The sequence below is a fragment of the Microcebus murinus genome, chromosome 10 (assembly GCF_040939455.1).
Source record: "Microcebus murinus isolate Inina chromosome 10, M.murinus_Inina_mat1.0, whole genome shotgun sequence".
NCBI lineage: Eukaryota > Metazoa > Chordata > Mammalia > Primates > Cheirogaleidae > Microcebus > Microcebus murinus.
In genome coordinates, this window is record NC_134113.1 from 95285989 (window position 1) to 95311379 (window position 25391).

The window sequence follows — 25391 nt, forward strand, 5'->3', positions numbered from 1 at the left end:
CTCGCCCTGGGTGTGGGCTGCGCCTAGTGACTTACTTCTAACCAGTAGAACGAGGCAAAAGCAATGGGACGGCACTTCTGAGAGTAGGTTATAAAAGACTGTGACTGCTGTCTTGGAGGCTCGGTCTTTCTCCTTCCCCTACTTCTTGGCTTGCTTACTTCGCTGCCTTAGGCTGCCATGCTAGAGAGGCCCTTTTGGCAAGGAACTGTGAGTGGCCTCTGGCCAATGGTCAGCGAGGAACTGATACCCTTGGTCCTGGAACTGAACCTGCCCACAGTCCCAGGAGTGAGCTTGGAAGTGGCTCCTTCCTTCTCCGGTTGAGCCTTGAGGTGTCTGCAGCCCTGGCCAGCACCTTGCAGCCCATAAGAGACCCTAAAACAGAGGACCCAACTAAGCTGTGCCCCGATACCTGACCCATAGAAGCCATGGGATGAAATGCTGTGTGGTTTGGAGCTGCTATGTCTTCGAGCAATTTGTTAGACTGTTAGATATAGCTAAACCAGCTTCCAAAGACCTACTCAATCTCCGTCCTTATTCTTATACTCCTCTCAGTAGCTTTCTGACCTCACCTTACCTTCTCTCCCCTCACTCACTGTGTTCTAGCCAGGCTGGCCCTCTTGCTGCTTGAACACACTCACACCCTCCACATTCAAGCTTTTGTGTCTGCTGCTCTCTGCCTAGCACATGCTCCCCTAGTTATCTGCAGGGCTAATTGCCCCCTTCCTCAGCTTTTTTTTTTTTTTTGAGACAGGGTCTTATTCTATCATCCAGGCTGGAGTACAATGGTGTCATCATAGCTCACTGCAACCTCAAACTCCTGGGCTCAAACAATCCTCCTGCCCCAGCCTCCCAAGTAGCTGAGACTACAGGTGCACACTGCCACACCCAGCTAATTTTCCTAATTTTAGTAGAGACAGGGTCTCACTCTTGCTCAGGCTGGTCTTGAACTCCTGGCCTCAAGTGATCCTCCCACCTTGGCCTCCCAGAGTGCTAGGATTGCAGGTGTGAGCCACTGTGCCTGGCCCCCCTCCTCTTTTATTCCCTTCTCCATGAGACCAACGTTGACCATTCTATTTGCAAGTACACTGCTGCCACCATGGGCACTTTTGAGCCTCTTTACCTGGCTCTACTTATTTTTTCATAGCACTTATTGCCTTCTAACTGTGCAATATGCTTATGTCTCATTATTATTATTATTTATTTATTTTTAAAAATTATTAGGGGGGTACAAATGTTTTGGGTTACATGGATTGTTTTGTGCTAATCCTTGAGTCAGGGTTATAAGTGTGCCCATCCCCCACAGTGTTCATTGTACCCGTCATGATCATCACTGTTGATCTGGTTCCTTGTGTATCTCCCGCTGCTAGAACATAAGGTGTGTAGGTACAGGGAGCTTGTCCGTTTTGCTCACTAATGTCTCCTAAGGGCCTAACATGGCACCTGACACATAGTAGTTGCTCAAGAAATACTTGGCGAATGAATGCATGAGGAATACACCTGCAAATGAAGCTGATTCTGAAGAAAGCAGAGCTGGTGGATGCCCAGAGCCAGACCAGCCCCTGGGGGTGCCATTTATGTTTTGGAGCCAACTGCGTCAGACAGTCTGGTCCCACGAAGTCAATGCACTTCCTTTCATGCCTGAGTCACTCTGATTAAGGTTCATTGTCACTTGCACCTGGAGAGTCCTGAGTAATGTGTGGGGTTACTGAGAAACATGCCATGACTGTGACTCTGAGGAAACGCAGGGAGCGGGGGAAGGGGTGGGGACAGCGCTTGTGGAGCCTCCACTGTGTGCCAAGTAGGGCCCGCTTTGCCATGCACATTATCGCTTGGAGTTTTCAGGACAAGCTTGTGAATTAGATATCATCACTCCCATTTCACAGATGAAGAAACTGAGGCTCAGTGAGGTTAGGTGACTTGCCTAAGATCATATAGCTAGTGAGTGGCAGAGAGAGAAATCCAGGTCTTTCTGACTTAAAATCCCATGCTTTTCTGTGGCTTATTTTTTTCTATTTTTGTGCCCATGGATTGGCCAGAATCTCCAAATATTTTCCCTGCTGCTGGAGTCCTGGCAAAGGCCACAAGTGGGGTGGCTGCCAGCGGCTGGGGCCGAGGAGGGAGGAGAGGGAGGGTGTGCTTGTGTGGGCTCTTTGTATTCAGGTATTTATAAATCTGGGCCTTCTCCCGTGTAACAAATATCGGAGATATTTCTTCTGGCTCTGAGACCCAGGGAAGGTATTCTTGTCTTCGTTCACAGGAACACATTTGGGAGAGGCAGTTCTTGGAGGTTGGGTGAGGCCAGGCTGGCCTGGAGGGGTGAACTAAGGCTGCCCGGCGGAAGGTGTCCTGGGCTTTTTGGATGCCACACGAGCGCCCTGCCTGCAGCGCCTCCTGAGAGAAACTGAGCTGCGCACAGGCCCCTGCCACCTGTGTCTTGCTCATCTTGGCCTCAGCCTGTTGGCCCAGCATCAGCACCCGGCCAAGGTGGGCAAGCTGGGCAGGGCTCCCGAGGGGCTGTGGCGTCACAGCGCTGTCATGAGCTGGGCCCTGCGGAGGGGCTGGGGCAGCAAGATGCACACACAGAGAAAGCAGAGGAAGAGGCCGCCCTGGGGAGACGGCCGGCTGGCGCAGTCTCCTTCCTGAATTAAGAGGCCCACGGGGTGGCTGCTCCTGGGGTCCCTTTGTGCGGTCAGTTCCTTTAGGAGTCCCCACATTTGCAGACCAGTGTGAGAGGGACCGCGGCAACCGAAAGGGGAGGACAGTCCAGACTGTGGTCGCACCCGTCTCATTCACAGGGTCGTGGCTTGGGGACCTGTGGCCTCCCACTCTTGGTTCCGGGGCCACTGGGCCAGGCCTGAGGTGGGGCGAGGGTCTGGGCTAGAAGCCCAGGAGGAGGGAAGGGCTGGGCCAGAGGGGCCACGGAGGGCCCGTGGTTTCAGTCAAGACGTCGCAACACATGTCAGGCCTGGGTGTGCTTTAAGCAGTTTGCTACTCACAGAAGTCAGAGCCCTGGTGTGGTTTTTGTTGTTGAGACAGAGTCTCACTCTGTTCCCCGGGCTAGAGCGCCGTGGCGTTAGCCCAGCTCACATCAACCTCCAACTCCTGGGCTCAAGCAATCCTCCTGCCTCAGCGCCAGGCATGCGCCACCATGCCCGGCTAATTTTTTCTATATATTTTTTAGTTGTCCAGTTAATTTCTTTCTATTTTTAGTAGAGACGGGGTTTCACTCTTGCTCAGGCTGGTTTCTAACTCAGCTCAAGCGATCCTCCTGCCTCGGCTTCCAGAGTGCCAGGATTACAGGCGTGAGCCACCGCACCCGGCCCCAGGTATGTATTTTAAGCACACCTTTACTTCTGGAACCATGTCAAATTTCAAACGGCCCAGAAGGGCACACACTGAAAAGTCTTCCTCCTTCCCGTCGGGCAGCTGCCCTCCCCAGAGGCCCGCTGTTACCCGGTGTTTGGGCATTCTTCCAGAAATGTTTTATGAATATATGAGCAAACATCCTCTCGTACACACTCTTTCCGTTTTCTTCCCATTTAGCACACAGATGTTGGCAAACTACTTTCACTGCCCCCCCCCCCCCCCCCCCCCCCCCCGAGCGCAGATTGGAGACCATCCCTGCCCCTGCGACAAGGTCGGCTCGCTCACTTGCCTTCCAGCACTCCTTTCTTCTGGAGGGCGAGACCCTGAGGGAGGGTGTGTGCGTGAGCGAGGGCATGCACGTGCACACTCGTGGGCTCCCAGGAAGACCCGCAGGGAGCCCACCTGGGTCTAGGTGTGGGTCCCACTGATGAGCCCTGGGCCTTAACCCCCTCTAGTTCAGTGTCCTCCCCACAAAGAGGAATGACGAGCATATTCCCTGGGTTGCTGAGCATGGGACAAGGACACTGAGCAATTGTCCTGCAAATTGTTAAGTCCAGGCGGAGAAAGCTCATTACCAGTCTGGCTCTGCTGGGTGTGGGGGCGTTCTCATCCGTCCCCCCTCGAGGACAGGTCTGACCTCCTTGCTCACCCCCCCCATCTTCAGCTGATGGCTCCTCTCTCCCTCCTGCGTCAGTGGAGGTGCTGCCCCGACTTCCCGCCGCATCCGCCTGCCTGTTTCCCATCTGCGCCACCTCACCTCCTTCTGCCGCCTTCTCCTGGGAGCCCGAAACCGACTCCCGCCTCCTCGGGGACCCAGCTCTGTGCAGGCACCCTCCACCCACTCCCGCACAGCTTCAGCCTCTCTCTCTTTACTGGCTCCTTCCAGTCAGCATCTAGACATGCTCGGATTTTTCCTGTATTAAAGAGTAAACCAACTGGGTGAGGTGGCTCACACCTATATTCCCAGCACTTTGGGAGGCCAAGGCAGGAAGATGGATCACTTGAGGCCTGGAGTTCGAGACCAGCATGAGCAACATAGCAAGACCCCCATCTCTACAAAAAATAGAAAAATTAGATGAGCAGGGTGGCGCGAGGCTGTAGTTCCAGTTACTTGGGAGGCTGAGGCAGGAGGATTGCTCGAGTCCAAGAGTTCAGGGTTATAGTGAGCTGTGACGGTGCCACTGCAGTCTGGCCTGGGCAACAGAGCAAGACTTTATCTCTAAAAAAAAAGAGTGAACCCTCCTTTGAGCTCACATCACCTTCAGCTACTGTTTTCTCTTCCACTGCAGAGTCAAACTTCTAGAAAGACGTGCTTAGCTCAGTCCCTCCTCCTCATCCTGCTCTGTTCACTTGGCAGCCTGTCGGATGTTTTAACTGGACATCTAAGGCACTGTGTGTGTCAGGTGCTCTTCTAAGCACTTGCACGTATTAACTTGTTTAATCCTCACGACTACAACCGGAAGAGGCAGGAACGGTTACCAGCCATTTTACAGGTGAGGAGGCAGGCCAGAGAGTTAAGCGCACCTGCACTGAGCACAGCCACGCGAGGGCAGTAAGTGGTAGTGCTGGCTACAAAACCAGCCACCTGCCCTTCCTTCCTTAGGTGACCCCTTTGTGATTCCTTGGGTCTCAGCTTAAATGTCACTTTCTCAGGAAGTGTTTCCTAGGGCCCCTCCTACGCTCGAAGGCCCTCCCTGTGTGCCCTCGGGCCCTTCCGTGCCCGTGGCTTCTTGTTCCGTGCTGTAATTGCCTATTTACTTGCCTGTGCTCACCCTCCCTCTTGGTTTGTTTCCCTTCAGATCTGACCTGCCACGCAGCGACCCGCGCACACAGAAAGCGCACCATAAATGTGAGCTGAGTGACTTTTTCATGATGCAGAGCTGTCTGGAACTGTAGGAGGGAATGGATTCCAGGTGGTGGCTTGGTTTAAGACCAGTCAAAGGGAGAAATGTGAAAATATTAAATAGAAACGGGGGAGCAGGCGTGGCCACGCTGGTGTGTGTCTGTGTCCGGCATCTCTCACCTCCCCGTCAAGGGGCAGGGAACAGAGCATGGACTTTGGAGTGTGGCAGACCTGGTTCAAATCCTGGCTCCACTACTTGCTGCAGTGTGACCTTGAGAAAGTTCCAGAACTTGTTTGTTTCACATTGATCTAAGTTACCTGAAACAACTTGGCACGATGCCAGTGGCTCAGGGCTCTGCTCCCGTGGCCACCTGTCCTGGTGCAAAGGCCTCTCCGCTCTGCACGTCTGTTCCCATCTGCAAAATGAAAGCCTCAGCCAGGGCATTTCCAAGTACACCTGCTTGTTTAAGCCACTTTAGCTCAATGACATTTCTCAGATTTTATGCTCTTGTTAGATTAGGTTTGGCCTAAAGCTGCTTCCTTACACATTTTTGGTTTGGCCTAAAGGTTTCTCTGTACACAGTGAACTCCACCCTAACTACAGTGTAAACAGACTGGAGTCTATTCTTGCACCAATTAGCCAATCAAAGGTGGCTAACTGTTCAAACCTGTCCAAATAAGGCAAATGCCAGGTTGTGCCCAATCTGGCTGTTTCTGTACCTCACTTACATTCCCTGCACATCACCTTCCTTTTTTCTGTCTATAAGGCCTCTCTGACCACGGGACAGTGCTGGGGCCTCTTTGAACCTGTTCTGGTTTAGGGGGCTGTCCAATTCATGAATCTTTCTTTGCTCAATTACACTCTTTTAAATTTAATTTGTCTGAAGTTTTTCTTTTAACGCTCTGGAGCGTCTGGACACAGCAGGAAACATCTCTGCGGGAGGATGCAGAGGGCCACGCTGCACCTAGCGGTCCGCGCCTCAGGAAAGCAGGCCCTAGCAGCAGGGGAGCAGCCTGAGAAGCTGTTTGTGGAGATGGAACAGCCCACCACGGAGTCTGCCACTGTTCCCCCAAAGCTGCTTAGGAACCAGACCGACTGTCACCTCCCATTCGCAGGGAGGCAGGAAGAGCCTAGAAGACCTCACAGGTGTTTTCTGAGAAGGTCCTTTCTGCTTCGCAGCATCCCTGGGGGCAGTGACCTTGACTAACCATGAGCTGGACAGAGCTAGGGTTCTCCAGAGAAAGAGAACCAGTAGGATGCGCGCGTGTGTGTATGTGTGTGCGTATATACATATATACATATGTATGTGTATGTACAGAGACTTATCTCAAGGCCTGAGCGCATGTGATTATGGAGTCTTGGTGAGTCCCAGATCCACAGACTGGGCTGTCAGGCTGAGACCTGGGGCAGAGCCCCCACTGCAGTCTATTGCAGAATTCCTCTTGCTCTGGCGAGGTCAGTCTTTTGTTCTATTCAGGCCTTCAGCTGATTGGATGAGACCCACTCATAGTATGGAAGCAATCTCTTTAACTCAAAGTCCATCATTTGAATGTTAATCTTATCCAAAGACACCCTCACAGAAACATCCAGAACAATGTTTGACCAAATGTCTGGGCAACGGGGCTCAGCCAAGTTGACACGTAACAGCAACCATCACGTGGGCTTAATGTTTACTCCCTACCACATAGGAGGTAGGTGCTGGGGTCCCCGTATGTGAGGGGGAAACCGAGGCTCAGAGAAAGAAAGAGGTTAGCTCGAGGCCACAGGCTGCGGTGGCATGCAGTCACAGGAGGATGTGAGAGTGCTTTCTGGGTGTCACACTTGAAAACCAATGCCTGGTGGCCAGAGCAGAGACGGGTGATGTCACTGACCAGAACCCGGTGGAAGGGGCGGCGCACTGCACACAGAAACGAGAGCGGTCGACAGCTGGGCCCGCCACCCCTCGAGATCCAACAAGACTGGCTCGAATCTCCATGCCCCGAGTCCCCCTTCGTCGCAAGTGCAACGTCTTCCCCAGGGCGCTGGAGGTTGCCCGGTGCTGCCCGTGGCCAGCCTGGCCCTGCGATCCCCCCTCTGCCCCGCAGCCATCTCGCCAGCGCTGCCTTCGCCCTTCCTGTTTGTCATCCAGCACCTTCTTCCTTTATTCCGACATCCACCCACTCCTGCCCCACCAGAGGCATCTGTGTTCGTGGTGGGCTTTGCTGACGCTCCAGCGAGATGGGGGGATTGACAAGGACACCTCCAAACTGGGCGTTGACAGCCGCTCTCACAAACAGACCTCTCGGCCACTCTGCAGCTCCGCTCCCTCCCAGTGCTCTGGTGTTCCACCCCTTCCTCCTTCTTCCTTTTCCTGCTCTCTCAGCAGAGATGAAAGGCGTACTCCTCCCATTCTCTTTTGCAGTGAAGTTCCACCGCCTTTCACCTGGGGTCTTCATCTTGGCTGCAGGTCTCCCGGGAATCCTGGAGTGGGTGGACATTTCGTGAGAGTTCCTCACACGCCTCCTCCTGCCCAGCCGGCCTTTCGAGGGTGGAGTCTGGTTCCTTCTCCCACAGAAGCAGGAATGAGGCAGTGTCCGCCTGAGATCGATTCAGGCACTGCCCCTCCCAGCACCGGCCAGGTGAGGCCCCTCCACCTGTCTGGCCTGCAGCAGGTGACTCTGTTGTGAGGACAGATCCCCAGCTGCGGACTCCAGGCTCTGATCCCAAACAGCATTGCGACTCATCCTCCTCTGTGTCCGTCCACAGGGAGGGGCACCCCAGCTGGGGCTGGGAGGGTCTGGTCTGGAAGTTGCACCGGGCTTGGCTCAGGTGAGCTCTGACACCCACTTGGGACACTCTGGGCTCTTGGACACTCTGGGCCACGTGCTAGGCGGTGCCATCATGAGACTGGGGTCCTGGGCCCCACTCCCCCACTCCCCACTCCAGTGAGCTCTCCAACCCTCTGTCCTGTATGTGGACTTGACCTGCAGAGCCCCAAGACTCAGGTCCAGGGTTCTGTTCCAGAAAAGCAGCCTGCAGAGCCGCTCGCTGCACTGGCTGGTGTGGGACCACACGACACAGGGGTTGCTGGGAGGTGCTGACGTGCCTGTTTGTGTGACTCGAATTGTTTATATAGACAGGGCCTGGAAAACAACAGATATTCCTCTCTCACGGTCCTGCAGACGGGAACACTGCGGTCAGGACGCCAGCGCGCTTGGGTTCTGGCCAGGGCTCTCTCCCCGATTGTGACTGCACACTCTCGTGTGTCCCTGTGTAGCAGCAAAAGGGTGGGAGAGCTCCCTGGGCCCCTTGTATGAGGGCACTAATCCCACTCAGGAGGGCTCCACCTTCGTGACCTAGGTACTCCCCAAAGGCCCCGCCTCCTAACACCGTCACATTGGCTGTCAGGATTGCAACGCATGAGTTTTGGGGAGAGGGACACAAACGTTCAGGCCACTGCAATTACCAAGCCTGATAGGACCGTGTGTTGGAAGAGGCTTTGTTCAGATGCACCAACAGGCTCTCTGGAATATGGCTAGTAGACGTGTGGATAGGTATCAATACGGCTATTTTGGAAAGGAACTTGGCATTTTATTTTAAGACGATAAAAGACAATGTCACACAACCCAGTGAGTCTTCTCCTAGGCATCTCCCTAACAGGAACGCCCGCACGTGCACCAGGAGACGAGTACGATGATGTTTCTAACAGCGCGGTTTGCTGTCCCGAAGAGCGGGCGCAGCACGAGAGCCCATGGACAGGAGCGTGGATAATCCATTATTTTCCTCACATGATAAAATATCACACAGCATCGAACAGAAATGAATCTCAGGCCGGGCGCGGTGGCTCACGCCTGTAATCCTAGCTCTCTGGGAGGCCGAGGGAGGCGGATTGTTTGAGGTCAGGGGTTTGAAACCAGCCTAAGCAAGAGTGAGACCCCGTCTCTACTATAAATAGAAAGAAAGTAATTGGCTAACTAATATATAAAAAATTAGCCGGGCATGGTGGCACATGCCTGTAGTCCCAGCTACTCGGGAGGCTGAGGCAGCAGGATTGCTTGGGCCCAGGAGTTTGAGGTTGCTGTGAGCTAGGCTGACGCCACGGCACTCACTCTAGCCTGGACAACAAAGGGAGACTCTGTCTCAAAAAAAAAAAAAAAAAGAAAGAAAGAAATGAATCTCACCGTCACGCTTCTAAAAACAGAAGCCAGATCGTGTACTCCTGGGCTCAAACTCCCCAGGGTGCTTCGTTACAGTAGCTGAACCCAGTAAGAGAATCCAGTAGGATGGTGTCAAATGGTGTCTCCTTGTGGCCCTGATTTGCATGTCCCTGCTAACTAATAAGACCGAGCATCTCCAGCCTCAGGTAACTTGATGCCGCCCGCAGCATTGAGCATGGGTCCTCACCCAGCTTTGAGAAACTTTCTTTACTTGCATCCCTGGATCCTACCCTCTTAATTCTCCCCTCTGCCCACTGCCACTCCTTGTTGGTCTCCTTTGTCATTTTCCTCATCACTTGGCCTCTCCTCGTTCCTGTTTCACTTGTTCTCTCTCGTCTAGTGTTGTGGCTTTAATATCAGTGCGTGCTAGTATCTCCCACTGTCTCTATCCCTCCTTCATAGACCCCTCCTTAACTCTATATATTGATCTCTGATTCCACATCTCCCTACTTGGATACCTAACTTGATAGCTCTAGAGTTCAACTCCCGATTCCCTTATCCCCCAAACCTCCTCTATACTTTCTGCTGCTCAGGCTAAACACGAAGTCATTCTTGAATCTATCCCATCAACAAGTCCTACTTGCTTTACCTTCAGAATTATATCCAGAGGCCAGATGTGGTGACTTCTACCTGTAGTCCCAGCTACTTGGGAGGCCAAGGTGGGAGGATGACTTGAGCCCAGGAGTTGGAGGCTGTAGTGAGCTATGATTGTGCCACTGCACTCCAGGCTGAGTGAGAGAGTGAGACCTCATCTCTGAATAACAAAACAAAACCATGCCAAAATTATATGCAGAATCATACCATTTCTCACTGCCTCTTCCCCTGCTCTCTTGGTCTAAGCCACTATCATTATCATCTCTCACTTAGATTATTCCAGTAGTATCTTAACCCGTGTCCCCCTCTGAGACCCGACAATGCACTCTCCAGACATACAGAGCCTCCTAAGACAGAAACCAGGTCAGGACACTCCCTCTGCTCAGCCCTGCCATGATTGCCCATCTCGGTCAGAGCACAGCTCCAGGCACCGGGAATGGCCTGCAAGGCCACTGGGCCTTTCGCCTCCTTTCTCAATCCTCTTCCACTGTTCTCCCTCTCACGCACTCCTCTCCAGCCTCACGGCCTGCGGCTCTTCCTGGGACCTGGAGGCACCCTCCTGCCTCAGGCCTTTGCCCCGGCTGTTACAGGCACACCTCATTCCGAGGCTGGTTCATGAGGTTGAAGGAAGGAAGCCGTCTCCGTAACACAAAAGTGCAAGGTGAAGCCGCAAGTGCCGGTGGAGAAGCTGCAGCAGGTTATCTGGGAAATCTAGCCAAGATCGGTACTGAAGGCAGCTGCACTAAGCAACAAGTTTTCTGTGTGATTGAATAGTCTTCTATTGGAAAAAGATGCCATATAGGACTTTTATAGCTAGGAAGCTTCAAAGGCTGTCTCTCTGGCTAGGGACTAATGTAGCTGGTGACTTTCAGTTGAAGCCAGTGCTTATTTACCATTCCTAAAATTCTAGGGCTCTCAAGAATTATGCTAAATCTACCCTGCCTGTGATCTATAAATACAACAACAAAGCCTGAGTGATAGCACATCTGTTTATAGTATGGTTTACTGAATATTTTAAGCTTACTTTTGAGACCTCCTGCTCAGAAAAAAATATTATTATTTTTTTAGAGATAGGGCCTCACTCTGTCATCCAGGCTGGAGTTCAGCGGCATAATCATAGCTCACTGCAGCCTCAAACTCCTGGGTGAGTAGCTGGGACTAAAGGTGCATGCCACCACACCTGGATATATTTTGTTTTTCCAAGCCAAACTGTATCCAGCTTTATTAAAGACACTTTTCATAAACAATCATGCATTTCAGGCAGGACATGGGCAGACAATCGTTAACAGTATACAACAACTGTCAAACTCCCTTCTTCAATGGTCTACCAAAATCAGAAAGCCACTATAAAACCCAATGAAGTCTTCATTTGATGCTCTGAACAGAGAAAGTTTAGAGTGAGGGTTGACATTTCACATTTGGCATGTTGTTTAGCAACTTTTCACAAGCCAACTGTGACTTTCAGGAAATGAACTGAAAATGGCAAAATTTATCTGAAGATCCACAGTCTACAAATGGAACTGGGGCTCTTTTGAGGGATGCCATCTCAGTGGTGCCACTGGAAAGCCCAGATCACCCGACATACTGGTAAGCAATTACTGGAGGGCAGGCCCCCAAGAGGTGTCTGGGTTTAAGGAAGTGAAGATTATGCTGAAGGCAGAGAGGGAGAATAGGACATAAAAACAAATTAGTTTTTCCATACAACAAGGCATTTGTGCCAAGGTGGCTACATGTCAATGTCAGGGAATCCCTCCTCCTGAGAGCCAAGAGGAAGTCTCTCAAAACTAGAAGGGGAAGGTGTTTTCCCCATATCGATCTAGCTTTGGAGACATTCTATTAGTGACATATGTCCCTTCCCCCCAAAAACAACAATGAAGTGTTCTGTGTGCTAACAACATAGCTTAAAAGAAAAAGTAAAACAAAATTCTGCATTTTTATAAAACTTGATAAAAAACAGTATTTCAAACTGTATAGTCACCAGAAGTACACAGTTTTCTATCAAAAATGCACACACTTCACTTGGCATCTCCAGCACCTTCAGCTTTCTGTGCCTGGTCTGTTTTGGCATCTCCGTTTTCTGCAGGGTTATTCTCCTCCTTGGCAGTGTCAGTTTTTCCCTTTTTCCCTTTGGGTCCCTTCTCTCCCTTCTTTGCAGGGGCCTTTTTAGGTTGGGCTCTGGCTTTGGAGAAGCAGGTTTAGCAGACAACCTCGTGGATCTTCTCTGTGGTTCGTCCTTTGCCTTGGCTTTATCTCCTTTAGCATGATCCCCTTCAGCCTTTCTCCTGGGCATGGTGGCGACGGCGGCAGGACGTGGGCGCTGGGCACAGGGATGCAGCGGCGTGTGGGCTTTGGTCGGTCTGGGGGTCGTTCTCACCTCCTCTTCTTCACACTGCTCCCTGGATAATTTTTTAGAAATGGGATCTCACTATGTTGCCCAGGCTGGTCTCAGATTCCCACCTCAACCTCCTGAGTTACTGGGATTATAGGTGTGAGCCACTGCATCTGGTTCAAAGATTCCTTTTTATGTATTACTGCTCATTGACAACGTACCTCATCACCCAAGAGCTCTGATGGAGATGCACAAAGAGATGAAGTTGTTTTCATGCCTGCTAACACAACATCCATTCTGTTGCCCAAGGATCAGGGGGTAATTTTGACTTTCAAGCCTTATTGTTTAAGAAATATGTTTCGTAAAGCTATAGCTCACATAGATAGTGATTCTTCTGATGTATCTGAGCAAAGTAAATTGAAAACCTTCTGGAAAGGATTCCCCATTCTAGGTGCCTTTAAGAACATTTGTGACTCATGGGAGGAGGTCAAAATACCAACATTAGCAGGGGGTTGGAAGAAGTTGATTCCAATCCTCAGGTACGACTTTGAGGAGTTCAAGAATCCAGCGGAGGAAGGAGCCGCAGATGTGGTGGAAATAGCAAGAGAACTAGAATTAGAGGTGCAGCCGGAAGGTGTGACTGAATTGCTACAATCTCATGATAACACTTTCATATAACAGATGAGGAGTTACTGCTTGTGGGTGAGCAAAGTAAGTGGTTTCTTGAGAAGGAATCTACTCCCAGCGACGATGCAGTGAGCACTGTTGAAATGACAACAGAGGATGTAGAATACTGCATCAACCTAGTTGGTGAAGCAGTGGCAGGGCTTGACAGGACTGACTCCAACTTTGAAAGAAGTTCTACTGTGGGTAAAATGCTATCAAACACCACGAACGTTACAGAGAACTCTGGTGGGAAAGGAAGAGCCGCTGTGGCAAGCTTCGTTGCCGTCTTGCTTAAGAAATCGCCACAGCCACCCAACCTTCGGCAACCACCACCCAGGTGGGTCAGCAGCCGTCAGTACTGACGCAAGACCCTCCATCAGGAGACATATTATGACCCACAGAAGGCTCAGATGATTGTTAGCACTTTTTAGTAATAAAGTGTTTTTAAATTAAAACACTTTATTATAAACAGCAATATACATTGCTGTTTTTAAGACGTAGTGCTATTGCACATTGAATAGAATGCAGTGTGTTGCAAATGTAAGATTTGTATGCACCAGGAAACCAAGAATTTGTGTAACTCATTTTGTTGCAACACTGGCTTTCTTGTGGTGATCTGGAACTGAATCTGCAATATCTCCGGGGTATCCGTGCATACTGAGACAGCTTACATGCTCTTGTTTTTTTATTGTCTTTTGCCCCAATGAAAAGACCTCCACAGGTTTCCTTTATTTTGTTCACTTCTGTGTTCCCAGCACCTGAACAATGCTTGGTAAAGAGTGGGCCCTCAGTAACTATTGAATGAATCAATTACTATGAGCTATTTAATCTAAGCCAGATAAAGAGTAAGTGACGTTTCGAGGATGTGAGAGACAAGGAGAAAGTGGTGAGTTCTAGGGACCGCGAGGTCTGGCCAGGGTGGAGAATGGCTGTATTTGGAGTAGGAGAAGGAATGAGTCTGAAGGACAGGAAGGGTTAGAGAGTGTGCTACTTGGATTGAGCTAATGAAGGGTCTCTTCATCTTCTACCTTATTGGCTACTTTGTCTCAGTCTCTATTGCTGGTTTCTCCCCAACATTTAAAAAGCAGCCGGGCGCGGTGGCTCACGCCTGTAATCCTAGCACTCTGGGAGGCCGAGGCGGGCGGATTGCTGAAGGTCAGGAGTTCAAAACCAGCCTGAGCGAGACCCCGTCTCTACCATAAAAATAGAAAGAAATTAATTGGCCAACTAATATATATATATATATATATAAAAATCAGCCGGGCATGGTGGCTTGTGCCTGTAGTCCCAGCTACTCGGAAGGCTGAGGCAGGAGGATCACTTGAGCCCAGGAGTTTGAGGTTGCTGTGAGCTAGGCTGATGCCACGGCACTCACTCTAGCCTAGGCAAGAAAGTGAGACTCTGTCTCAAAAAAAAAAAAAAAAGCAAATTAAACTTTTTGTTGTTGTTTAGAGATGGGGGTCTCAGTATGTTTCCCAGGCAGGCCTTGAACTCCTGGGCTCGGCAATCCTCCCACCTCAGCTTCCTGAGTAGCTGGAACTATCGGTGAGCGCCACCACGCCTAGCTCTTCTCAACATTTTAATCTCTAAAACTGCAGTGAAGTAATGAAGAAGTCTAGGACAGTGTTTTTCAAATTGAGAGACATAGCCCATTAGTGGATCATAAAATTAAGTTAGTGGGTTGCAGCCAGCATCTGTAGAAATGAAATAGAATAGAAAATGGCAGAGCGTGTAACAAGGCTGTCATCTCATAAAGCTTTCATTTCACTTATGTCTATGTAGACATGGGTATTTATGTATGGAGAGTGTGTGTGTGAACACACGTATGGTTGGGTCATGAACAAACAAGTTTGAAAGCCACTGGCCATAAGAGTGAGTAAGGAGATCAAAAAACAGGGCAGGTCATGGGAGAGATTTTATTGTAAGTCCTGAGGTCACCAAGACTTTATTCATCGGGGTAGTGCTGGAGAGAAAGATAGATTTTTGACTAGGGTCAAAAGTCTTCAAGTAATGTCCCAGGAGTTTGTGGATGATTGCAACAAAGCGGTCCTTACTCCTGGCTCCGGGACTTTGAATTCTCACCCTTTCCTGCTCTTCCTGGGATCTGAGCCACCTGCCAGCCCCTTCCTCCCCAGCGCATCCTCACCTGCCTTAGGAGCCCTGGCAACCCACTTCCACCCGCCCGGGTCCAGCTGCCACAGGCGTACCTCCTGCTGCCTGCAAGAGGTGGTGGATATCAGTGACAACAGCAACCCAAGGACAAGGCCAGCTGTCACTTACTGAATCCCTCTGTATGCTCTGTTAGGTTGTTACCTGCAACGTAGAAATTACCCCTCTTTTAGAGAGGAAAGCCAGGAGTCCAGAGGTTAAGTGACTTGCCCAAGGTCAGTCACTCAGTGAGCCGCAGAGCCAGGATTTGAACTCAAGTCTATCTCACTTTCCAGTGAGGCACCCCACAGCCTCTCTCACCAGTGGATTGCTTCACTCCTACGGACCGTCCTCACAGCATGAAGTTCAGATTTCATGCTTCAGTACAAGTGCAAATCATTACGTGTCATGGGGAGCAGGTTCTCTGGCAGAGCTGGAGGGTAAACGCTACAATTCTCAAATGGCTCCTGTCCCCACTGAATGTCAGTCCTTCCCCAAGAGCTGTGCTGGGGGTACAAGCATAGGCGGAGACCCAAAGACCTGGCTCTTGGGCTCAGGCAATGACAACCAGAGGACTAGAGACCTTAGAGATGAGACAGGTGATCTGAGAGTAGCAAAGGCAAGACTGAGGCCTGTGTCCCAACGAGGGAAGAATAGAAGTCTTGGAGCACAGAGGAAGGACCACCTTGCTGTAATCATTTATTGACTCTTAGGTCATTCCCTATCATTTCTTGAAGTTTCAGTGCCTGGTAAATATCTCTAACACTGCTGTAAAATCTTGGGGACTTCAGAATACCGGTCTCCTGCCCAGTAGTTTACAAGTTCTCAGGCTGAGATGATAAAACGACAGCATGGGGCACATAGGGATCTGGCTGCCAGTGTCCGGACTGCCCCGCCCTGGGTGTCTGGAGGCCATGTGCTCCAGTGCGGTGCGACCCTCCCCACCCTGCGCCTGGGGGGTGAGTCCTGCTCAGTCTGACGCCGTCACGGTCATCCCTCCCCTGCACTGCCGTGGTTTAGGGATGGGCGTCTGGTCCGTTTAGGCCAATGGGATGTGAGGGGATGTCTCCGAGGGAATTCTGGGGGCGATTGTCATATTCTTAAAAAAGAGACACAATGAAGGAACATTTTCCTTTCCAGCCTCAAGACACAGGCATCGTGGGAGAAGACAAAGCCTTGAGTTGCTGCAGCCACTTTGTGACCATGAAGGTGCAAACTCGAGGGCAAAAGCCAATGTGCCGGGACAGTCAGCCATGGAACTCCCTCCCTCTGAACTCCCTGTGTGTGGTTTAAGCTCCTCATTGCTTAAAAACTTTTGACTTTGGGCCGGGCGAGGTGGCTCACGCTTGTAATCCTAGCACTCTGGGAGGCCGAGGCGGGCGGATTGCTCAAGGTCAGGAGTTCAAAACCAGCCTGAGCGAGACCCTGTCTCTACCAAAAATAGAAATAAATTAATTGACCAACTAAAATATATATATACAAAAAATTAGCCGGGCATGGTGGTGCATGCCTGTAGTCCCAGCAACTCGGGAGGCTGAGGCAGTAGGATTGCTTGAGCCCAGGAGTTTGAGGTTGCTGTGAGCTAGGCTGACGCCACGGCACTCACTCTAGCCTAGGCAAGAAAGCAAGACTCTGTCTCAAAAAAAAAAAAAAAACTTTTGACTTTGGGCTTGTGCTGCCGCTGCCGGAAGCCCAAAGATCCCAGCTGATCACGGCCGCGTGCAGCCACAGACGGCGCCTCGGGCCATGGAAGGTCAGGGCCAGCTGCGGGTGCGTTGAGGTAAAGGGCCCATTCGAAGGAGACCAGGTGGGGTGTGGCCTGCATGTGGGGCAGAGAGGTCTAGAAATGTGGGTAGAAAGAGACTAGAATACAGAGGGCCTTGAATGTCTGTGTCCGTCTGCCTTTGTCGTGTGCTCCCCAGCGTTGATTTGGAACAGTTGTGCGACACGGGCTCGATCTGGGTCACCACCTGTTAAGCCCCGGGCTTCAGAGCAAACCCCACAATGTCTGGTGGCTTGGGTGAAAGAGTGAGTGGGGTGAGGGGAGAGAAAATTCACAAGTCCAGCCAGGGCCAGCAAGGCAGAGCTGGCATGCTCCAGGGAAGGGACCCTGGCCTTTTTTGCAGGGCAGATACAGAAGTAATCTTATTAAAGAAAGGGCCACAGACTGCTTGGGGCCAGGCAGTCTGGAGACGTGCAGCCCAGGGCCCTGGGAAAGTTGCAGTTCCCGGTGAAGCCGTGGCGGTGGGAAGCTGAGCGTGGGGCAGCCCCTCCCGCGCCGAGAAGCGGGATCCCAAGGAGCTCTCTGCGTGTGGCCCTGAGTGAGCCCCCAAAGCCACTTCCACAGCCCGGCTCCTGGCACAGCGGGGGCCTGAGGATTTTGTGGTCTTCCGCCAAGGTGGAGTCCAACATTTTCATGTCACGGCCAGTGCAGCACTGAGGGAGGGGTCAGGACCGTGGGATTCAATCGCCAAATGCCATGCCTTGTGTGTGGCCGCGCGCCAGGAGCTTTGCACTTGCAGAGCAGGCCGAGCAGCAGGGCTCGTGGGTTGTGATCTCACAGCGCCTTTCTTTCGTCTCACGCTGTCCCTACGTGGTGGCCAGTGCAGGTAGCTCTTCCCGTGCGCAGGAGGGGTGTGTGGCAGTTCCAGACTTTCCTGATCACTTTGAGAGGGAAGTACTGCCGTGACTTCAAGCCGCAAAACATAGTCGTAATTCCAGAATTATAATGTTCAGTCACAAGCAGTTGTAAGTTTCCGGTTTTATTCAAAGTTATTAATAGGACTGTTTTCCTCTGCTTGGGAGCCTGCCTCTGGGGGGGAGGGTGTGACCAGCCTTTCCTTTCTCACTCACCCACCTCTGCTCATCTCCACTCACCCCTGCTCAACAGTGCTGAGCCCTCAGTTGGGTTTCGAGAATCTCTGGCCAGGGATTCAGAGGCGTAGAATCGGCCTCTCCACAGCCCCCAGAGGTGCCAGCAGCAGCTGGGACACGCCCCCTCCTCAAGGTCTGAGTCCCAGCTGCAGGGTCCCCCTCGGAGCTTCTAGACCCTGACAACCCCACCTCGTCCCTCTGTTCTCCCAGCCCCAGGCTGGCAGCTGTTTCCTCCCACTATTATTTCTGCATTACCTTGTTGTTCTCTTAGTGATTTTTCAGTCCTGCAACACTTGTTTAACCAATTTCCTATATTATATTCTCTCTGATGAATTACCTATTTTGGATTCTGTTTTCTTGGCTAGACCCTGATTATACATTGGTTATTTAACAATTTCCAGCCACTACAGTTGCAAGGAGATATAAATTAAATTTAATTTAATAGCTGTTTATGGAGAAAATGATGAAACATTTGCTCATGTCAGCCAGGGCCTGGTAAAATACTACTCTCCCTGAGAGAGGGATTTGTGCTCAGCTGGAAGGCTAGACCTTCCTTCTCTGCCTTTGCTTCAAGCCCAGAGGGTGGCCAACATATCATTCATGGGCCGAACTACTGCACCTTCCAGCGCTGTGGCACGGTCCATGGGAGGGGTGGGGGCTGCGTGCCAGCCCAGAGACAAAGGAGGGGCAGCCTCATGGAAAAGGCTGGTGGCCGCTGGATTTGAGTCTAGGTGTTTCTAGGTCTCGCTGGGCCAGGGGGCGTGGTGGAAGAGAAAGAATCTTCCCTGAGTCTCTTTTGATATCATGGGACTGTGTTTGCTTCCATGAGATGCAGAGGATTCCTAACTTTAATTTGCTGAATACCATCTTTGCATTTCATCTTCATTATCCTGCCCATTTCCTTCATCGCCGATAATTCCTTCAAAGATTAGGAAAAGTGGATCAGACAGAATTTGCTTCTCTTCATTTCTAAACCAAGACAACGGTAGCGAGACAAATGTTGCCGCCTTCTGCTCGAATGACAGGAGGTTGTCTGTCCACTGGAGTTGTGTCCTCCTCCTCCTATTCCTCCTTTTTCTCTGATGCTTCTTTACAGTCATTCTTTTGTCACTTTCTTTCTGACCACATTGTGGTCAGCAGCTTCAGAAATTTCTCCATGTGTAGTTGCTCTAAACAAAGCTATGACTTGGCCGTAAAGCTTAATCAAATTTGTGTCATCTCCCATGTCAGAATCGTGACGCTGGTTTGCGTCCCAGTGAGCAACCCTGACTCGTCCGGGAAGTTCCGGGAGGTTCTAGCACCGCCAGGGCAGAAGGGCCAAGAGCTGTGCGACTGGTCTTCCGAGGAATCCCGGTGCCCCACTTGGGAATATCGTATCTATTGTATCTTCCTTGTTGCCCTCTGTTCATACCCATATAGTGTTCATACACACGTATGCTACACACATATATGATCTTTTATAAACATTTATTATTTTAAAAACTACTCTGTAAGGTATGTTTCATTAGCTCCAATTTACATAGCAGGCAACTGAGGCCCAAGATACTGCTAGCCAGTGTCACAGACATAAACCGAATGTAGACCTAGCTGCAGTGTCTCTGTGCCATCCCCACTGTGACGCTCTTCTCCAGGCACGCTTGAGTTTTGTGGACCAGGGCACGCCAGTGACCCTTTTTTTGGCCCTCTGTCCTTCCATGCATTAAGAGTAGAGAATAAACCACATGTCTCCCCAGCTCCCAGGGAGGCACTGAGGCTCAGTGGGACGCTCAAGCCACGCTGAGATCTGTGGGCACTGGGGCCTGTCCTTGCAGGGTGTGTTAGGGGAGCCCCTCTGGGTCGCTCCCTGCCTTGTCTGCCCTGAAGGTCAGCTCTGGCTCTCAGAGCCTTGCAGAGCAGGGGCGATTCTGCCCAGGGATAAGATCTGATCCTGCCTGCACTTCCACAGGGGAAGCAGATGGTTTGGGGAAATCCAATTTAAAAAGAATGAAATCAAATTAGCCTTCTAGGGGTCTGATGGCCAAGGCTTGAGTGAAGACAATTACATTAGATGCTCTGCCTCATACAGCCAGCCTGAAGACCTGGGGGAGGGGAAGCTACCCTGGGGTCCCTTAGCCCTGGGTGGCTTCCGGTCATGGCTGAGGGGAGAGGAGAGAATGTAGTTTGGTGGAATAAAGTCCTTAGACTGCGATGATCCCTCGCTTGGGACCCGTGAACCTAGCTCACTCCGCCACTTGCCCTTCCGTGGCTCACAGACCCTCTCTGTAACTCTTCTTTCTCAAAGATCCACAGGCACAATCTTACCTCTTTTGGAGTGTAGTCACATTTATTTAAGGAGAACACTTAAGAAAAACACCCCTCAACGTGAGCCGCGTTGCACAAAAGTGTCGGGCCCGTGTGCTCCAGGAAATCCACTGCAGAGCTCCTTGGGGTGTAAGGAACTGTGGTGTGGGCTCATCAAGGGTGGCTGTCCCAGGCGGTCCTTGAGCCAGTCAGCTCTGACCAGAAAGATGTCCCAGGATGTTCTTTCTGCCTAAATTTTTGGGCTTGGAAGATTGTGGACATCAGCACTGTTCCTGGCCTCGTGAAAGTGACCAGAGATCGGTGCTCTGCCAAGGGATGCCGGTGGGGACGTTTCTTGTTGGATGGTACCGGACAACCTGCTCTGCTGAGGGGGCGTGAGTGTGAGACGCAGAGAGAGGCGGAGACCCTGGGGGCAGATGCCACGGTCCTAGGCCTCTGCGGACCCGGGCTAGAAAGTGCAGAAACTCCCAGTGGTGGTGCAGCTGCTGAGACGCCAAACATCCTTCCAACAAACCTCATTATTTAATGGCACTGAGTGGGGAAAACATGCAACCATTTCAGAGACGAAATACTGTTGCAAAATATGTTTGGGTTGCCCATACAAATGTCACTGTTCCCTAACCTTTACTAGAGGTCCTTCCCCAACCCCCATCCCGTAATCGAATAAAGAGGGAGAGAGCTGGTTTTTTGAACCTGCTCTTGGAGACCCGTGTTTTTTATAAAAAGCTCTTAGAGATGGAAGGCGTCACGTCCCCATTGGTGCAGCCACACCTGTTCTCTAGCTTCCCCTGGAGCCTGGTTCATGTCCGGGCCACTACTCCTGGGCGGCCCTCCTCTGTTGGACAGCCCTGGTTTAAAGGGGCTTTCTTTATGGTCAGCCAGAATCTGTTCCCTGGGAGTTCTGCCCACCAGTCCTCGTTCTGGCCTCGGGGAAAACACAGACCCTGGAGTACCCCCCACGCTTCAGATATTGGAGAACAAGGACTGCTGTGGTGTTGGATTCTCCCTCTCCCAGGTTAGAATGTTAGAATCCCCTCGTCCTTCACTCTCCCCTTGGATGACAAAGTCTTTAGGCGCCCCCTCTAAGTCTCAGGAGCTGGTCTCCTTCCTTCCTGAGGGCTGGCCCGGGAGGGAGCGCCATGGATCCTGTCCATCTGGATGCCCATATGCCCACCTCTCTGTATGCGGCCGGAGACATCATCTCCTCACAGTTTGGGATTCCATTACATTTGTGGTAAGCTAAATTTTTTCTTTCTTTTTCTTAAAGACAGGGTCTCACTCTTGCTCAAGCTGGTCTCGAACTCCTGACCTCAAGCAATCCTCCCGCCTCAGCCTGCAGAGTGCTAGGGTTACAGTGTAAGCCACCACACTGGCCTTAAATTTTTCAAATGAAAATTGTTTCTGCATCCTGCATTTATGTAATGGGTTCTTCCAATCAAAAGATGCTCCGGTATGTTCCTGTCAAATTTCCTCCTATGATATGAACGCTGGAAGGCAGCCCTGTGTGAGACACGCAATAAAACTTGGAGAAAGATAGACCTGGATTCAAATATATATCCAGTATATTATGGTCTTGGGGCAAACATTTCACTTCTTTCTCTGAACCCCAAGTTCTCAAAATGTAAAATGGAATAAAAGACATATAACTCACTTGTTCTCTTCCAATCTTCACTGTAGACTGAAAAAGACTAAATGCTCATTTTCTCAGCCTCCCTTCTAACTATGAGTAGCCATGTGACAGATTCCTGGCCACTGATGCACACATGGAAGTTGATTTTCAGTCTGTGAAGGCGACGAGGGGGAAGCTTTTGCATTTTAGATAAGAGGGGTAGGTGTGGCTAGCATTTGTCCTTCACTACTTCTTGCTGTGAAATGGCTGGAGCTGCAGCAGCTACCTTATGACCATGGGGGCCAAGCCAAGAGGATCACTGAGGTGCCATCTTTGGCAGATAGAGCTGCTAAATCAACACTTCTAGTTGCCTCCAGACTTAACATAGAAGGGAAAAAACATGTTATTTAATCAGCCAAATATGCATCTAACTTACTCAACTAAAAGTGTGGTAAGGATCAGAGACCATGCTAAGCATATTCTATAGATTGCTTGATTTCATTTACTTATTATTTATTCCTTTTGAGATACATCCTTTGGATGTCATATTGATTATTCTAGTCTCTTAAGAGCTCTTTGAACTATAACTGTTATCCAAATGACTGGATATTCTTCAGAGCTTTGTGAAATCTACAATATTTGATAGTATTCCAAGTTGTCATTTAAAACATTGACCAGGGTAGGGCAAAGCAGGGCCCCAAAGCCCACCGATAGAGACTTCACCCTTGTATGGCTGTGTTCACTCACCATGGATATGCCTAATGGTGTTGGAATTTCACCCATACCTCTCTACCTTGTGCCGGGCAGCTCATGAGATTCCCTGGGGAAATGACAGCCTCGTGGAATGAGCCCTGGGACACATGTGGGGGCCTGGCCCACCCTTGCACCACTCAGCTCCATCCAGAGGATGTGGGTTTGGAGGCTTGGGCCTTCGAGGGGAGTCCAGGAGGTTTATGAATTTTTAAGCACTTTGAGTCCTTGAAGGGCACTGGGTGAGGTAATAACCTTTTACTAAATCTGGCTGTTTCTATCCCAACTTGTTGCCCCTGGACTGCTCTTCACAGTTGGGCCAAGAGGCCAACACATCCAGCTGCTCTTCCTCTTATGCTCAGGACTCTTTCTGGACCCAGCGCTGTTGTTTTTGGCACAGTCGTGGCTCCCCACGCCCCTCCGCTTGCGAGAGCTGCGGCCCGGCCCGGCGTCCCCTCGCTGCAGAGCTACACCTGGCTGCGTCTGCCAGGAGCAGGGGAAGCTCATTTGGGCCTGACTGAGGCAGTGTGGACAGCTAGCTCCTTTTGGGGTGTCTGCCAGCTCTCACCTCTTCCGGCACTGGGCCCGGTGTACAGGCCGCAGAGGGTGGCCAGTTCTTTACTCTACTCACTCCTCCTCGCCCCCGGGACAGGGGGAGATATTTCACTGAAACTGGGTCAAATTCTTCTCTCCTAAAACTTCAAGTGGGGCTAATGGAGGTTGTGGAGTTGAAGGGCAGCCCTTACGCTACCCCATGAGGACTGAGTAGCAGAAAAAGTTGGTCTCTTTGGAGAGCACAATTAGCACACAGAAATGGGGAGCTGCAGAACCTTCCTAAGGCCCAACTGTCTTTCCTCCCATTCTTGGGTTCCATGACACACCAGCCGTGTTCTTAATCAATTGCTTGCTTTTGCTTAAGCTCGCCCGTCTGTCCACTATTTACTACCTACAGGCAGACAGGGTATAACCCCGAGTCGGTCCTGAGTTAAGTGCTAGCAATGTATTGCACACTAAGCTCAGCCGTCGGCAAAGCAGCGAAGCAGTGTCGGGAGCTTGGGCCCTGCCTTTCCCGGGGGAGCGGGCAGTACACGCAGGGCCGACATAAGGCTCATCAGGGATTACAACACCCTGGGCTGGGAGTCTTCGTCACCCTTAGATAAAACCAATGTTTGACCTATTGTTTTCCTCTCCCCACCAGCCTCTGCTCAGCTCTAATCCACTTTGTTTCGGTGAATTTACCTGTTCTAGGTGCCGCATGTAACAGGAATTATAAAATATTTGGTCTTTAGTGTCTGGTTTATTTCCTTGACACAATGTGTTCAAGATTACAGCATGTGTCAGAATTTCATTGCTTTTCAAGGCTGTGTAATATTCCCTTGTATGAATATACCACATTTTGTTTGTCCATTCATCTGTTGATGGACGTTTGGATTGTTTCCACCTTTTGGCTATCGTGAGTAATGCTGCTATGAACATTGGTGTTTTGATTTTTTTTAATGTAATGGCATTCAGAGACATTGACTCTTTCTTTCCATTTTTCTTTTTTTAATGTTAAGAACAAACCCAAACTAAATTGAGGAGTGGAAAATAAAAATTGTTTTCCTACGTCTCTGTACTTCCCTTCTCCTGGTGTTTTGCCCACTCTGCCTGCCCACTCTGGATTGCCACGACTGTGTGACCCGGCCACCTGCTTACGCTGAACCACACTTCCCGAAATTCCCCTTCCTGTTTCCGGTTGGCGAGGGGCACAGAGCAGACCCCTGTGGGAAGCTGGAGGCTGGAGGTGAAGCCGCAGGCACTTCATAGCTCACGCAAACTTGCTTCTCGGAGGGCTCTGCCTCGGCACCTCCCGGCCCTGGGCCGAGTGTAGAGCTCCACCGTGGAGTGGAGGGCCCGGCCTCTGCAGGACGCACACCACCGCCCTCAGGGGCGGCGAGGGTGGACACGACGTGTCTGTCTTCATGAGCCGCGCCCCACGTCTCTCACCTCCCACCATCTGTCCTTCCCAACTCTCAGCAGGGTCTGCTTAACCAGCCCCAAAGATCGAGTGAGCTCAAATTCCTGCAACAATCCCTTCACACATGTATCTCTTAGGCAGGGGTCTTCTAACTGCTGCCCGCCGAAGACATTTATCTGGCCCGCCGGGTGTTTTTGCCGCCGCCTGTTCTGCTTAGCAGCCAACTCGTCCTGCGCCCCCAGTGGCATGTGTGGAATGTGCACCGCTCTCTCCAACAGTCTGAGGGACCGTGGACTGGCCCCCTGTTTAAAAAGTTTGAGGACTCTTGTTTAGTGGCTCTGCTTCTCTGATTAAACCCTGATGGGTACATACTCATTTATTCATTCAACCAACAAATATTAATTGATAAGAAAAAGTGAGGCTGGGCGCGGTGGCTCACGCCTGTAATCCCAGCACTCTGTGAGGCCGAGGCGGGAGGATTGCTTGAGCTTAGGAGCTCAAGAGAGACCAGCCTGAGCAAGAGTGAAACCCCGTCTCTACTAAAAATAGAAAAAATTAGCCGGGCATGGTGGCGCATGCCTGTAGTCCCAGCTACTCGGGAGGCTGAGGCAGGAGGATCGCTTGAGCCCAGGAGTTTGAGGTTGCTGTGAGCTAGGCTGATACCACGGCACTCTACTCAGGGCAACAGAGTGAGACACTGTCTCAAAAAAAGAAAGAAAAAAGAAAAAGCACCCACTAAGCACCAGACATGAGATTC

General features: G+C 50.9%; 2 long non-coding RNA genes and 1 pseudogene across 2 annotated transcripts; 2 read left to right on the forward strand and 1 right to left on the reverse strand.

The window, feature by feature from the left end:
- Positions 1 to 4595: 4595 nt before the first annotated feature.
- LOC105869054 (uncharacterized) lies at positions 4596 to 6085 on the forward strand. The gene is made up of 2 exons (XR_012921491.1): positions 4596 to 4859; positions 5166 to 6085. It is a non-coding gene; the product is annotated as an uncharacterized LOC105869054 (long non-coding RNA).
- Positions 6086 to 12002: 5917 nt separating this feature from the next.
- On the reverse strand, positions 12003 to 12290 carry LOC142873422 (non-histone chromosomal protein HMG-17 pseudogene; annotated as a pseudogene).
- A 4509-nt stretch (positions 12291 to 16799) lies between these two features.
- On the forward strand, positions 16800 to 22110 carry LOC142873423 (uncharacterized). The gene is made up of 3 exons (XR_012921492.1): positions 16800 to 16923; positions 21201 to 21333; positions 21586 to 22110. It is a non-coding gene; the product is annotated as an uncharacterized LOC142873423 (long non-coding RNA).
- The last annotated feature ends 3281 nt before the right edge of the window (positions 22111 to 25391 follow it).